This window comes from Kogia breviceps, chromosome 2, assembly GCF_026419965.1.
Source record: "Kogia breviceps isolate mKogBre1 chromosome 2, mKogBre1 haplotype 1, whole genome shotgun sequence".
NCBI lineage: Eukaryota > Metazoa > Chordata > Mammalia > Artiodactyla > Physeteridae > Kogia > Kogia breviceps.
In genome coordinates, this window is record NC_081311.1 from 6828108 (window position 1) to 6840554 (window position 12447).

Below are 12447 nucleotides of genomic sequence, written 5' to 3' on the forward strand. Positions count from 1 at the left end.
CATTTGTGATCTCTGCTTTGACCCATTGGTTATTTAAGAATATGCTATTTAATTTCCACATATTTGTGAATTTTCCAAATTTCCTTCTGTTATTGATTTCTAATTTCATTGTATTTTGGTTGGAGAACATAGTTTGTATGATTTCAACCCTTGTAAAGTTATTGAGACTTGTTTCCTCAAGTCTTCCATTTCCTTGTTCATCCTCTGTCTGGTTGTCTTTATTATTGAAAGTTAGGTGTTGAAGTGTCCAACTGTTATTGTTGAAATGTCTATTTCTCCCTTCAATTCTGTCAGTTTTTGCTTCATGCATTTTGGAACTGTTTTAGATACATAAACGTTTATTATTGCTATATACTCTGATGTCTTTAATCATTATAAAATGTCCTTGGGTTTCACTGGTGGCGCAGTGGTTGAGAGTCCGCCTGCCGATGCAGGGAACACGGGTTCGTGCCCTGGTCCGGGAAGATCCCACATGCCGCGGAGCGGCTGGGCCCGTGAGCCATGGCCGCTGAGCCTGCGCGTCCGGAGCCTGTGCTCCGCAATGGGAGAGGCCACAGCAGTGAGAGGCCTGCGTACCTCAAAAAAAAAAAAAAAAAAAAAACCACAACAACAACAATAAAATGTCCTTCTTTGTCTCTAGTAACAATTTTTGGCTTAAAGTCTGTTTTGTCTGATATTAGTATACAACTCCAGCTCTTTTTTGATTAATATTTGCATGGTCTATCTTTTCTGTTCCTTGATTTTCAACTATTTTTGTATTTGAATCTAAAACCCATCTCGGAACTTCCCTGGTGGTCCAGTGGGTGAGATTCCTCGCTCCCAGTGCAGGGGGACCGGTTTCAATCCCTAGTCGGGGAACTAGATCCTGCATGCATGCTGTAACTAAGACTTTGCATGCCACAACTAAGAGTCCACATGCCACAACTAAAGAGTCCTCATGCTGCAACTAAGACCCAGTGCAGCCAAAATAAATAAATAAATAATAAACAAATAAATAAATATTTTTTTAAAAAACAAAAAATAAATAAAACACATCTTTTATGGACAGCATATAGTTGAATCATTTTTAAAATCTATTTTACTATATCTGCCTTTTAATTGAAGTTTTAATCCATTTACATTTTATGATTACTGATAAGATTTATATGTGCCATTTTTCTATTTGCTTTATATATCGTATGTCTTTTTTTCCCCTCTATTCCTTCATTACTGCTTTTTTGTGTTAAATATTTTCTCATGTACCATTTTAACTCCATTGTCATCTCTTCTGCTTTTTTTTTTTTTTTTTTTTTTTTGCGGTACACGGGCCTCTCACTGCCGTGGCCTCTCCTGTTGCGGAGCACAGACTCTGGAAGCACAAGCCCAGAGGCCATGGCTCACGGGCTGAGCTGCTCCGCGGCATGTGGGATCCTCCCGGACCAGGGCACGAACCTGCATCCACTGCATCGGCAGGTGGACTCCCAACCACTGTGCCACCAGGGAAGCCCTCCTCTGCTTTTTTTAAAATGTAGTTATTTTCTTAGGGGTTGCCCCAGAGATCACAATTAACATCTTTTTTTTTTTTTTTTTTTTTTGCGGTATGCGGGCCCCTCGCTGTTGTGGCCTCTCCCATTGCGGAGCACAGGCTCCGGACGCGCAGGCTCAGTGGCCATGGCTCACGGGCCTAGCCGCTCTGCGGCATGTGGGATCTTCCCAGACCAGGTCACGAACCCATGTCCCCTGCATTGGCAGGAGGACTCTCAACCGCTGCGCCACCAGGGAAGCCCCACAATTAATATCTTAATTTACAGTGTTACAATTCAGATTAATATCAACTTAATTTCAATATTATACCAAAACTATGTTCCTATTTATTTCCATTCTCTCCCTCATTCTTTGTGCTATTATTGGCATACAAATTCATTTTTATACATTGTATGTCGTTTAACACAAATTTATAAATATTGCTTTCTGTACTTGTCTCTTAAATCAGATAGAAACAAAGAATTACAAATAAAAATACATTAATTTTGTCCTTTGTATTTACCTATGTAAATACCTTTACTGGTATTCCTTATTTTTTCATATGGATTCAAGTTGCCACCCAGTGTCCTTTCATTTCAGCCTTAAGGACTCCCTTTAACATTTCTTGTAGGGCAGGTCTCTTAGCAGTGAAATTACTCAGTTTTTGTTCTTCTGGAACTATTTTTAACTTCATTTTTGAAGGATAATTTTCTGGATTTAATTCTTGATTGACCACCTTTCTTTTGGCACTTTGATATTGCCATCCCACTGTCTTCTGGCCTCCATAGTTTCTGATGAGAACTCAGGTATTAATCTTATTGAGGATCCCTTATATGTGATAAATTCTTTCTTGCTTCTTTTAAGAGTCTTTCTTTGTCTTTCAACAGTTGGATTATGATGTATTTAGGTGTGAATCTCTGAGTTTATCTTGTTTGAAATTTGCTAGGCTTCTTGAATGTGTGGATGAATATGTTTCATCAAATTTGGGAAGTTTTTGGCCATTATTTCTTCAAATATTTTTTCTGCCCCTTACTCTCTCTCCTCTCCTTCTGGTACGCTAAGAATACATATTTTGGTGTGTTTCATGGGGTTCCACAGATCTGTTTATCTTTCTTCATTCTTTTTTCTTTCTGTCCTCAGACTGGAAGATCTCAGTTGACTTATCTTCAGCTATTCTGGTTCTGTCCTCTGCTTGTTCAAATCTGTGATTGAGCCCCTCTAGTAAATTCTTCATTTCAATCATAACAATTTTCAAATCCAGAATTTCTTTTTGTTTTTTTTTTCTCATAATCTCTATCCCCTTATTGATATTCTCTATGTGGTGAGACTTCATTCTCACACTTTCATTTAGTTCTTTATACATGGTTTCCTTTAGTTCTTGAACATATTTTAAATAAATAATTTAAAATCCTTATCTAGCAAATTCAGTGTCTGGGCTTCCTCAGGAACAGTTTCCATTGACTTTTTTCCTCCTGTGTATGGACCATACTTTCTTGTTTATTTGCAAGTCTTGTGGTTTGTTTCATTTTTGTGTTTTTGTTGTGCTGAAAACTACATATTTAAGATAATATAATGTGACAACTCTGTAAATCAGATTCTCCCCCCTCCCCAGAGATTGCTTTTGTTGCTGTTTGTTGTAATTGCTATTGGTTTTTTAGAGACTTTTCTGAACCAATTCTGTAAAATCTTATTCTTTGTTGTCTGTGTGGCCACTGAAGTCTCTGCTCAGTTGTCTTAGTGGTCAGCTAATGATTGGACAGAGATTTCCTTATATGCCTGTAACCAATATGTCTCACAGTCTTTTCTGAGAGTCTCTGTGTGTATGTTAGGCACTCCTAACACTCAACCGGGCCTCAACTCCATCTTCACCTTCACTTCCTTCTACAAAAACTCAGAGGTAGCCAAAGTTGAGAACTTAGGGCCTTCTCATGTCTTTCCTGAGCATAGCACGGGGCGTGTTCACATCCCTAAACATGTACATGGCCTTCTAGATTCTTAACAAGATGTCAGAGATTTCCAAATCTCCCTATGGATATTTCATTTTCTAGTTTTTCCCTTTAAAGTTTTTGGGTTTTGTATTGTTTGCCCAACTGTTATCTACCACCTCAGGAAGCTGCAATGTTAAACAACTGCCTCTAATTGTTTCTGACAAATTCTGTCTGCTGTTCATACAGGGGGAGCTCTGAGTCAGATCAAATGAATACAGCCTTGTGAGGGATGTCTTCCAGGAAATAACTAGACTGGCCAAACAGTGACAGTTCTCTGGTAATGGGGTTTTGAAAGAGTTTCAACACTGTTCTGACCCCTCCAGTGGCTGCCAGGCTGCTGGTTTTCATTGTGATTGCAGGCTGTTGGTTTTCAAGTTTACTGTAGAGCTGAGGAGGGGACAGTGGGAATAAGGCAAATAAAATTGCCATAAATCTTGCTTTTCCTACTGATATTCAACCATTTTTCTTGAATAAATCCTCCTCGGGTTACTGCAAGCCTTTGGTTAATTTCCAGAATTCTAAGAAAAATTGATCTTTACCATTTCTCCTAATGTTCTCATTGCTTTTATAGAGGAGATGATTTTCAGAGATATTTAGTCTGCCTTCTTTTGTTGTTGTTGACATCACCTCAACCCAGGGTCTCTTGAATGCCACCATCCTATGGTGACTTCAAGAGGAAAGTATGATTCATGGACCTGAAATCAACAGTGAGAACTCTGCTTTTGAGGTTGCAGTGGGCAGGGCAGGTTTCAGAGAGCAGAGGGGACTTGAAGGGATCCTTGAAAGAAAGACAGAATTTTAAAGAGCCTACCTAATTGAGTAGGGAGGAGAGAAGAGCATCTTCCAGAAAGGTAAAGTGTCTGGGCATTTATTGTTTTAGGAAACTTATGATGTTTTCAGTTTAGCCAAGAGAATCACTACAGACTCGATATCAAAAATTACAGAAAAACAGGACTTCCCTGGTGGCGCAGTGGCTGGGAGTCCGCCTGCCGATGCAGGGGACGCGGGTTCGTGCCCCGGTCCGGGAGGATCCCACATGCCGCGGAACGGCTGGGCCCGTGGGCCATGGCCGCTGGGCCTGCGTGTCCGGAGCCTGTGCTCCGCAATGGGAGTGGCCACGGCAGTGAGAGACCCGCGTACCGCAAAAAAAAAAAAAAAAAAAAAAAAATTACAGAAAAACAATTAGATTTCCAAACCCTGCATGCCTCTACGCTTATCCCAGATGAGCCACCATGCTAAGGAGAGGGACTCTATTTCTCATTCAACATATTCATAATAGCCCTTTTGTATTATTAAGCTCAGCATAGTCAAGCATAAATAAAGTCTTTCCAGACAGCTTTTGGACAGAAACCTCTCTGACTCTTTGCCACACAGCTCAAAGACTGCCACTGGCCAGCCTTAAATCAGTCAAGATGATTATCTACTTGTTCTACTGTTGTTAGTTTAGAAATACTTGTTCCTTCATTCATTTGCTAGCCATTTATTTATTGAGTATTCACTGAGTGACAGAGACGCCATGCCAGGTGCATGGAGATACAGATATGGTCCCTCCTGTTGTGGAGCTCACCTTCTCCATAAGGTTTCATAAGCAATGTGGGCAGAGTAACATCAGGACACTGGGAAAGTCCAAGGGAGAGACGTTTAGTGAAGCTTGGGGCAGGGATGGGATTCCCAGAGGGAGTGGCATCCTACCTGAGCTTTAAAGGGACAAAGAGTCTTGCTAAGAAGTTGGTGGGGTGAGGGGTCACGTATTAGTCTGCTCAAGCTGTTGTTACCAAATACCACAGACTGGCTGGTTTAAAAAAACACAAATTTATTTTCTCACAATTCTGGAGGCTAGAAGTATAAGATCAAGGTATCAGCAAGTTGATTTCTCCTGAGGACTCTCTTCTTAGCTTGCAGACAGCCACCTCCTCACTGTGTCATCACAGAGCCATGAGCTGGAAGGAGCCCTGGGCTCTGAGTACTTGTATTGAACTTGCTGTGAGTGAAGATTCACTTCTAGTGCATTAAGCCACTGAGATATCAGAGTTTCTCTTTTATGACTACCTGTATTACCTTAATGAATACAATCACCCTAATTGCAAAGTATTTTTATTTTTTACATATTTTTACATAGTGAACAGACCATTTTTTTCATTTTTTTCACACATACTGAAACATTTTCCATGTTTTCCTGTTATCTTCATAACTATCATCTGTAGGGCCTAAATAATATTTCACTAAACAAACTAAACCTGTCCCCAGTTGTTGAACATTTGGATGTCTCCAATTATTCTGATCTTTTAGAAAAAAAATCCCACTACTGTGTTGTCTTGGATAGAGGGGTGCAAGATCCCATCATCAAACAGTTGTACCATTAGTCAAGTTTGCACAGAGGGCTCAGAAGAATGATACAAATGTCTACACCCTGTTCAGGGCTGGCAGTGGCTCATTTCCTCTTCGGGCCACCTGCAGCTCCTCATCAGCCACTGGCCCTTGACTCAGGCTCTCAGGCCGCCTCCACCCACCCTTGGGGACCCTCTCCGCCTCCTCTCTGCTTCTCACCCCTGGGGTCTTCTCCAGCATTCTGTTCTATCCCGTTCCATCTGAGAGAGGCCAGGGAACACACCCCAATCCCTCACCTCACACGGACACAAACACACAGTTGGATCTTGGCTCGTAGCCTAGACAAAGCAATCAGAAAACTTCCCAAGTCATTGTATCGGTCAGGGGCTTGGCCGGAAACAAAGGGCAGATTTTAATTATTTTATTTGAGGAGAGTTTTTCAAAAGGATGATACGGAAGGTATAAGCATGGAGTAGCAAAACCACATGGAATCACACAAAACCTGGGGACTGGTACCAGCAGGGAAAGGGGTGTGTTTGGAAATGGGAGCAAGGTTCTCAGCCTTAGCCTTCTCTCACCGGATCGTCTCCTCAAAGCCCACCTCGAGGGTCTTCTCCTTGGGGAAGCCTCCCATACCCCTGGCCTCCTCCTCCGTCACTGGCTCCTTGAGGGCAGACACTGTGTCACCAGAAAACTGTGTCCCAGCACCCAGCAGGTGCCTGGGCAGCCCCCGGGACATAATAGCTGCTCAGTAAATACTTGTTCAATGAATGAATTCAAAAATGATTGAACGACTAAAGAAGGAGGGGGAGAGATACAGAGAAAACCAGGAAAATAAACATTTACATTTTTTTCTACACTGTTTCTTTTTATTAAAGTATAGTTGCTTTACAGTGTTAGTTTCTGCCGTACAATGAAGTGAATCAGCTGTACGTGTACATACGTCCCCTCCCTCTTGGACCTCCCTCCCACCCCACCCCCGTCCCACCCCTCTAGGTCACTACAGAGCACCGAGCTGAGCTCCCTGCGCTGTGCAGCAGGTTCCCACTAGCTAGCTGTCTTACACATGGTCGCGTATATATGTCAGTCTGATGCTGTGTTTGCTGTGTTTGATTTTTGTCTGTAAAATATTTGTTTGCAACAATAATTTTATTTTCTGTTTTGCATTTATTAAAGAGAAAAATTAATGAGACTTATTACTTGAAAATGTTACAAAGCACCTATTAATCTGGCATTGGGCAAGAAAATATGCCCCCCAAAATTATCCATTAAGATACACTACAGAGAGATGGAAAAGAGGAGCAAACACCAGAAAAGGGGTGATTTCTATAATAAGCCCCCCAAGGGTAGCTGCCTTTGAGGAGTGGAAGTTTGTATTCAATCCACATCTAACAGGTCTGTTAAATTTAAGACATGGAATTCAATCAGATATGGTCTCTAGGCTAATGAGAGCAACAGGTCATCAAATATTTAACATAGAGCCAAGTTTGAGCCCAAAGAGGCAATGTTGACATAGAAAAAACCCAAGTTTTGGAACCAAATGATGGGTTTCAGGATGGCAGTGCCCTTCCTCCCTGGGAAGGCTCTGTTTTGTCTCTACAGTAAGGCTGGCTATACAGTCACATGCTCCTATGTGGGCAGGTAGAAATGTTTGGGTAAACTGTATGTCAGCAATGCATTTGCATGCAGATACAATTTTGAAATATTATTCAACATATCTTTCCTTCTGGATGGTCGCTACGCTTTCCCTTTGAGTTTCCAACAGACTTTCAAAAGTCCACGCCTAGCCAGGGTCTGACAGCCAGCCTTGCCTTTGGCTTTGCCAGCGGCAGGCGCTGAAGAGAGAAGTGACGTCGGGGATCCCTAAAAACGTGGCCGCGGCCCCATCAAAACCGAGACGGGTGGACGGGCTGTGAACCGCAGTGGGGGAAGGGCACGCCAGCGGCAGCGTGGCTCTCCTGCCACTCCAGGAGGCTGAGGAAAAGGCTGGAGGAACCAGGAGAGGAGGCTGGGGTCCCAACACCAGCGAGGGGCCCTCTCCTCTCCCAGCACCCAGGCTGGCGTCCGAGACGCCCCTGACGGCTCAGAAGACCCAACATTATTCCCCATTCGACCTCTGAGAGGAAAGAGCCTTAAAGAGAATCCGAGGAGAGTAGTGACTATGGCAACTGCAGGCACGGGGGACCGGCCTGTGCTTCCTCAGGGCGTCGGAGGAGACGCTAAAGTCATCTCATGCCTGAGTGGAGGGGCAAAGAGGGCCCGGGGCCTGGCGCGGGGCTCCCGGGCGAGGCTGCCTGTGGGCTCCCCAGCCTGGCACAGGCAGGGAGACGTGGGCCTTCCCAGAACGAGCACCCCAGGAGAGCCAGGTGAGGGTGAGGCACCTCGGGAGTCTGCCACTTCCCCACCCAGCCCAGCCTGAGAGGATGCAGCAGGCCAGAGGCTGGTGCCCTGGAGCCAGCCATGGAGGTGGAAGGGGGCGGGTGAATACGCCGAGTTCCCTTCTATTGGCAAGATGGAATGTTCTGTCCTCAGTTGGAATTGGGCTTTGGAAACAAGTGAGCTCCCAGTATACAGAAAGTGATCATATTTGCACATTCAAATTTGTGACTAAGAAATGTGCCTGCAATACATGAAAATACATGAATACTCTGGGGCCGTGCATTTTGCAGATTGTAATACAAATGTTTATTACTAGTTTATTATGATGATTATGATTAATTGCTATAGTCAAGCTATATTCACTTATTCAGTAAACGTTAATTGTCTCCCATATGCGAGGCACCAGTGAAGGTACTGAAGACGAAGGGAGGAAAGCAGCAAAATCCTTGCCCTCCAGGGGCCCACAGCCTGGCCTGGGGAGACAGACACAAGCGAACCCATAGGTGGGGTGCCGAGCATGTCAGCTGGTATAAGTGCTGTGGAGGAAATAAGGCAGGGGTGCCGAGGACGGTCAGGGAAGCCCTCCCGAGAGGGTGACATCTGAGCCAACCCCAGGAGGTGAGGGACCACGCAGCTTTGGGAGCCAGCAAGTGCTGAGTCAGAGGCGCAGCTACAGTGTCTACAAGGAGGGGTCATACAGGTGCGTATGGGAAGCACACGGAGCTAGGTGTGGCTGGGACAGGAGAGAGCGGGGTGGGGGCAGGAATTGGGGTCGGGGGCCCATGCTGTAAGAGATGGGGAGGGGGCAAAGCCGTGGTGGGCCGCAGGCCACTCTGGGGACCCATTTTGACTTTGCTGAGTTGGGGCCATTGGAGAGTTGGGAAGGGGGTGGGGACCCCTTCCCAGAGGTGCCTTTCAGCAAGGATGCAGGTGAGCAGGAGAGCATAGAAATGAGTCCTTCTTCAGAGCGCGGTGAAGTCTTCTTGGTTACCATATTTGGTCTCTCCAATTTATTACGGTAGGGGAAAACAAAAGACCTGGCCTGACATCGTGTGGGGAAAAAAAGGGGGCCACCATAATTTGTTCATTTTATAGCTCAGGGTACAAAAAAGAGCCTGAAAGATTTGCCCACAGTCATAAAATGGAACAGTGGGGAGAGAGGGCCAGATGCCAGGCCCTGTATTTCCAGCCCTGCGGCGCTCACCTGACAGGTGCCACCTCCAAAGGCAGGAGGGCGGTTCGGAGGGAAGCCAGGCTCCCAACGTGCACAGGAGGCCTCGGGAGGGCAGCAGCCAGGGACGGAGTCCTTCCATCTCTCTCCTCTCCTGTCCTCTCCTCTCCTCAAGACAGCGGATGAGAACGGCGAAGCTCAGGAGAGTGAGAAATAACCAACAGACGGCAGGGAAGTGCTTTGTGGATGACTGAAGGATGCTAAATGACGGTAATGCAGCCGGGAAGGTGCGGCATCAACGATGATGGAAAGAATTCTGTCACCATGACTCAGGTTTTACAAGGCCAGCGAGGGAGGGAGCCCTCGCCGGCACCCGCTCCGCCCGCCTCCGGGTAATGGCACACAGCCCTCGGCGCGAGAGGTCCCGGGCTTGGCTAGGACACCTCTCAGAGCCGCATAGCTTCATCAGCAGCTACTCAGAGCAGAATTACAGGGCCCGGGACATCTCCTCGAAGACGGTGACTTCCTGATGGCTCCCCCCTCTATCCTAATGGAAACAATCACGTGTGGGAAATGGACGACGGGTGCTGTGACAGCGGGCCCCCTTTCCACCCCGTCCCCTCTCGCAAGGCTGAGCACCGCTGACGAAGATCAGCTAGTTCACCTGTGACAGGGAACCGCACACTCGGGACGGAGCAGCTCTTCCTCTCCTTGTATTTCGTTACCTTTTGTAGATTGCTTGGTGCCCTGCCCCCCCCCTTGATTCGTCGCCTGCCACCCTGTTTTTACACAGATCCCTCGCCTGACCCGTATTCTCTCCCTCTTCACGTCTCTGCCCTCAGCCAACTAATTTATTGATTGGCTTTTACCTAAGGCCAAATGAAGTTCTCCTTTATTGAGATAATTTCTCAAAGTCTGTAACTTGCAGACAACGACTTCACCTCACGTTCTCTTTAATTAAAGGAGAGCCACTCATCAAGTTGGTCCGCCAGCCACATGCATCTTAATTTCCTTTTTACTCTGCCGGCTGCGTGGTGCAAGTTCTTCCCAAAAGATAGAGACACAAAGCCTTGTTCACTCAGTTATTCACTCAGGAAGTATGTGTTGCATGATTAAGCATGACATCCCTTCCCCTTAAGAGAGGGTCTGTGGAATTTCGACACGATGTGCTGTGGATTTGAGTCATACTTCTCTGAGTTGCACAAAATAAAATAAGGAATGATGTTACTTGTCCAGAATTATTTTTACCTACAGGCTCTTTGTGTTAGAAAGATCCAGGTAATTGGGTAAAATTGGCGTGTGCTGAACTTTTTGCCAAACCCTGCTGCTCGCCACCTCTCCTTTGTCTCTGCCTTTGAAGCTACAAGTGAGTGATCCAAAAACCCTTCCTGCGGTTCTGCTTCCTCAGTTCTAGACTTCCAAAACCCAGTTTAAGATGAGTCTCAAAAGTAGGTTGGACCACACATTTAAATCCCTTTATTTCACTAAAAACCATTGTAAGAAAACATGAGTCCTGTTTTAGTACATGACTTCTATTTGCTCTTCTATTAGGGGAAAGACTCAAACCACACAAGAACATAAATTCTCTGTAATCTCCCTTTGCCAAATCACCAGCTGAAGAAGGAGGGAGGGCATTCTACCCATAACTCTACCAGTGCAGGCTAAGATGTGATACCTAATTTGTTTTAAATTATTTAAATAGCTAACACATTCACAAAGATCGAACACCTTTTTTTAAAATATGGAACGCTTCACGAATTTGCATGTCATCCTTGCACAGGGGCCATGCTAATCTTCTCTGTATCGTTCCAATTTTAGTATATGTGCTGCCGAAGCAAGCACTCAAACACCTTTTAATGTGAGAAGGTAATCAGGAAAAAGTCTGCTCCCCACTCAGTCTGTACCCACTTCCATCTCTATACACGAATAACCTGTTTTGAGATTCTTAATGTATTTCTCCAAGCTTCTTTACACAAATCAAGCAAATACAAATATAGATTCTTCTATTGCCCCCACCTGCCATACACACCTTTACATAAAGTAGTATATCATGTACACGGTTCTCCCTTGCTTTTTTTGCATAATGGTGTGTCTTGGAGATTCTTCTTTGTCTAAATAGAGATTGTGTGGATGCATCATCCATTTAACCGGCCATCTGTTGATGGACTTGGATTTTCTCCAGGCTTTCCTGATTACAGTGCTGCAGTGAATAACCTGGTACCTACGTCATTTTACATGTGAGCTACAGTACAGATTCCGGGAACTGGAATTCAGGGTCAGTGGGGTATAGGTTTGATAGATATTGCCAAATAGCCTTCCAGAAGGGCTGCACCAATTTACACACCCAACAGCAACATATAAACATACGTGTTCGCCCACAACTTCACCAACAGAGTGTTATCAAACATGTTTTTCTTCCAATCTAATAAATGAAAAATAGCATCTCCATTTTTATTTGCCCTTCTCCTATTTTGAGAGAGGTTAAGCATCTTTTCATGTGTTTAAGAACAATCTGTATTTCCTTTTCTATTTATAAGTATCATTTGGCCTATTTTTCCATTGAGGTTTTGGTTTGGGCTTGTTTTTTCCTTATCAATTTTTAGGAGCTCTTTACATATTCGGAGGATTGGTCCTCTTACCATGGTATGGATTATGATTTATCTGTTCAGTTTTCATTTGTCTTTTGGCTTAACTTTTCGAGTTTTTGTTTGCTTTTCTTTTTTGTGTGTGATGTGGTTGTGGTTGTTTTGCCATACAAGAGACTTTTACTATTGTGTTGTCAAATTTATCAGTGTTTTCTTGCTTTTGTCACAGTTAGAAAGGACTTCTCCACTCCAGGATTAAAAAGGAATTCTTATTTCTCTTGTAGTAAACTTACGGTTTTCTACTTTGCTTATAAATCTTTGATTCGTTTAGAATTTACCCTGATGTACAGTGTGAAGTTTAGGTTATTATTTATTTTTCCAGATGGCTGCTCTCCTGTCTCATCTGGTGACAAGCATTTTTGCTGTGTCATCCAGAAAAGAAAACAAGTCATGACTGTCAGAGGTTTTGCTTTTCATCCCTAGATTCATGTAG

The 12447-nt window shown here is 44.3% G+C and overlaps 1 non-coding gene across 1 annotated transcript; it reads right to left on the reverse strand.

Annotated features, from left to right (window-relative positions):
• Positions 1-11104: 11104 nt before the first annotated feature.
• LOC131751751 (U6 spliceosomal RNA) lies at positions 11105-11211 on the reverse strand. The gene has a single exon (XR_009334309.1). It is a non-coding gene; the product is annotated as a U6 spliceosomal RNA (small nuclear RNA).
• Positions 11212-12447: the final 1236 nt, after the last annotated feature.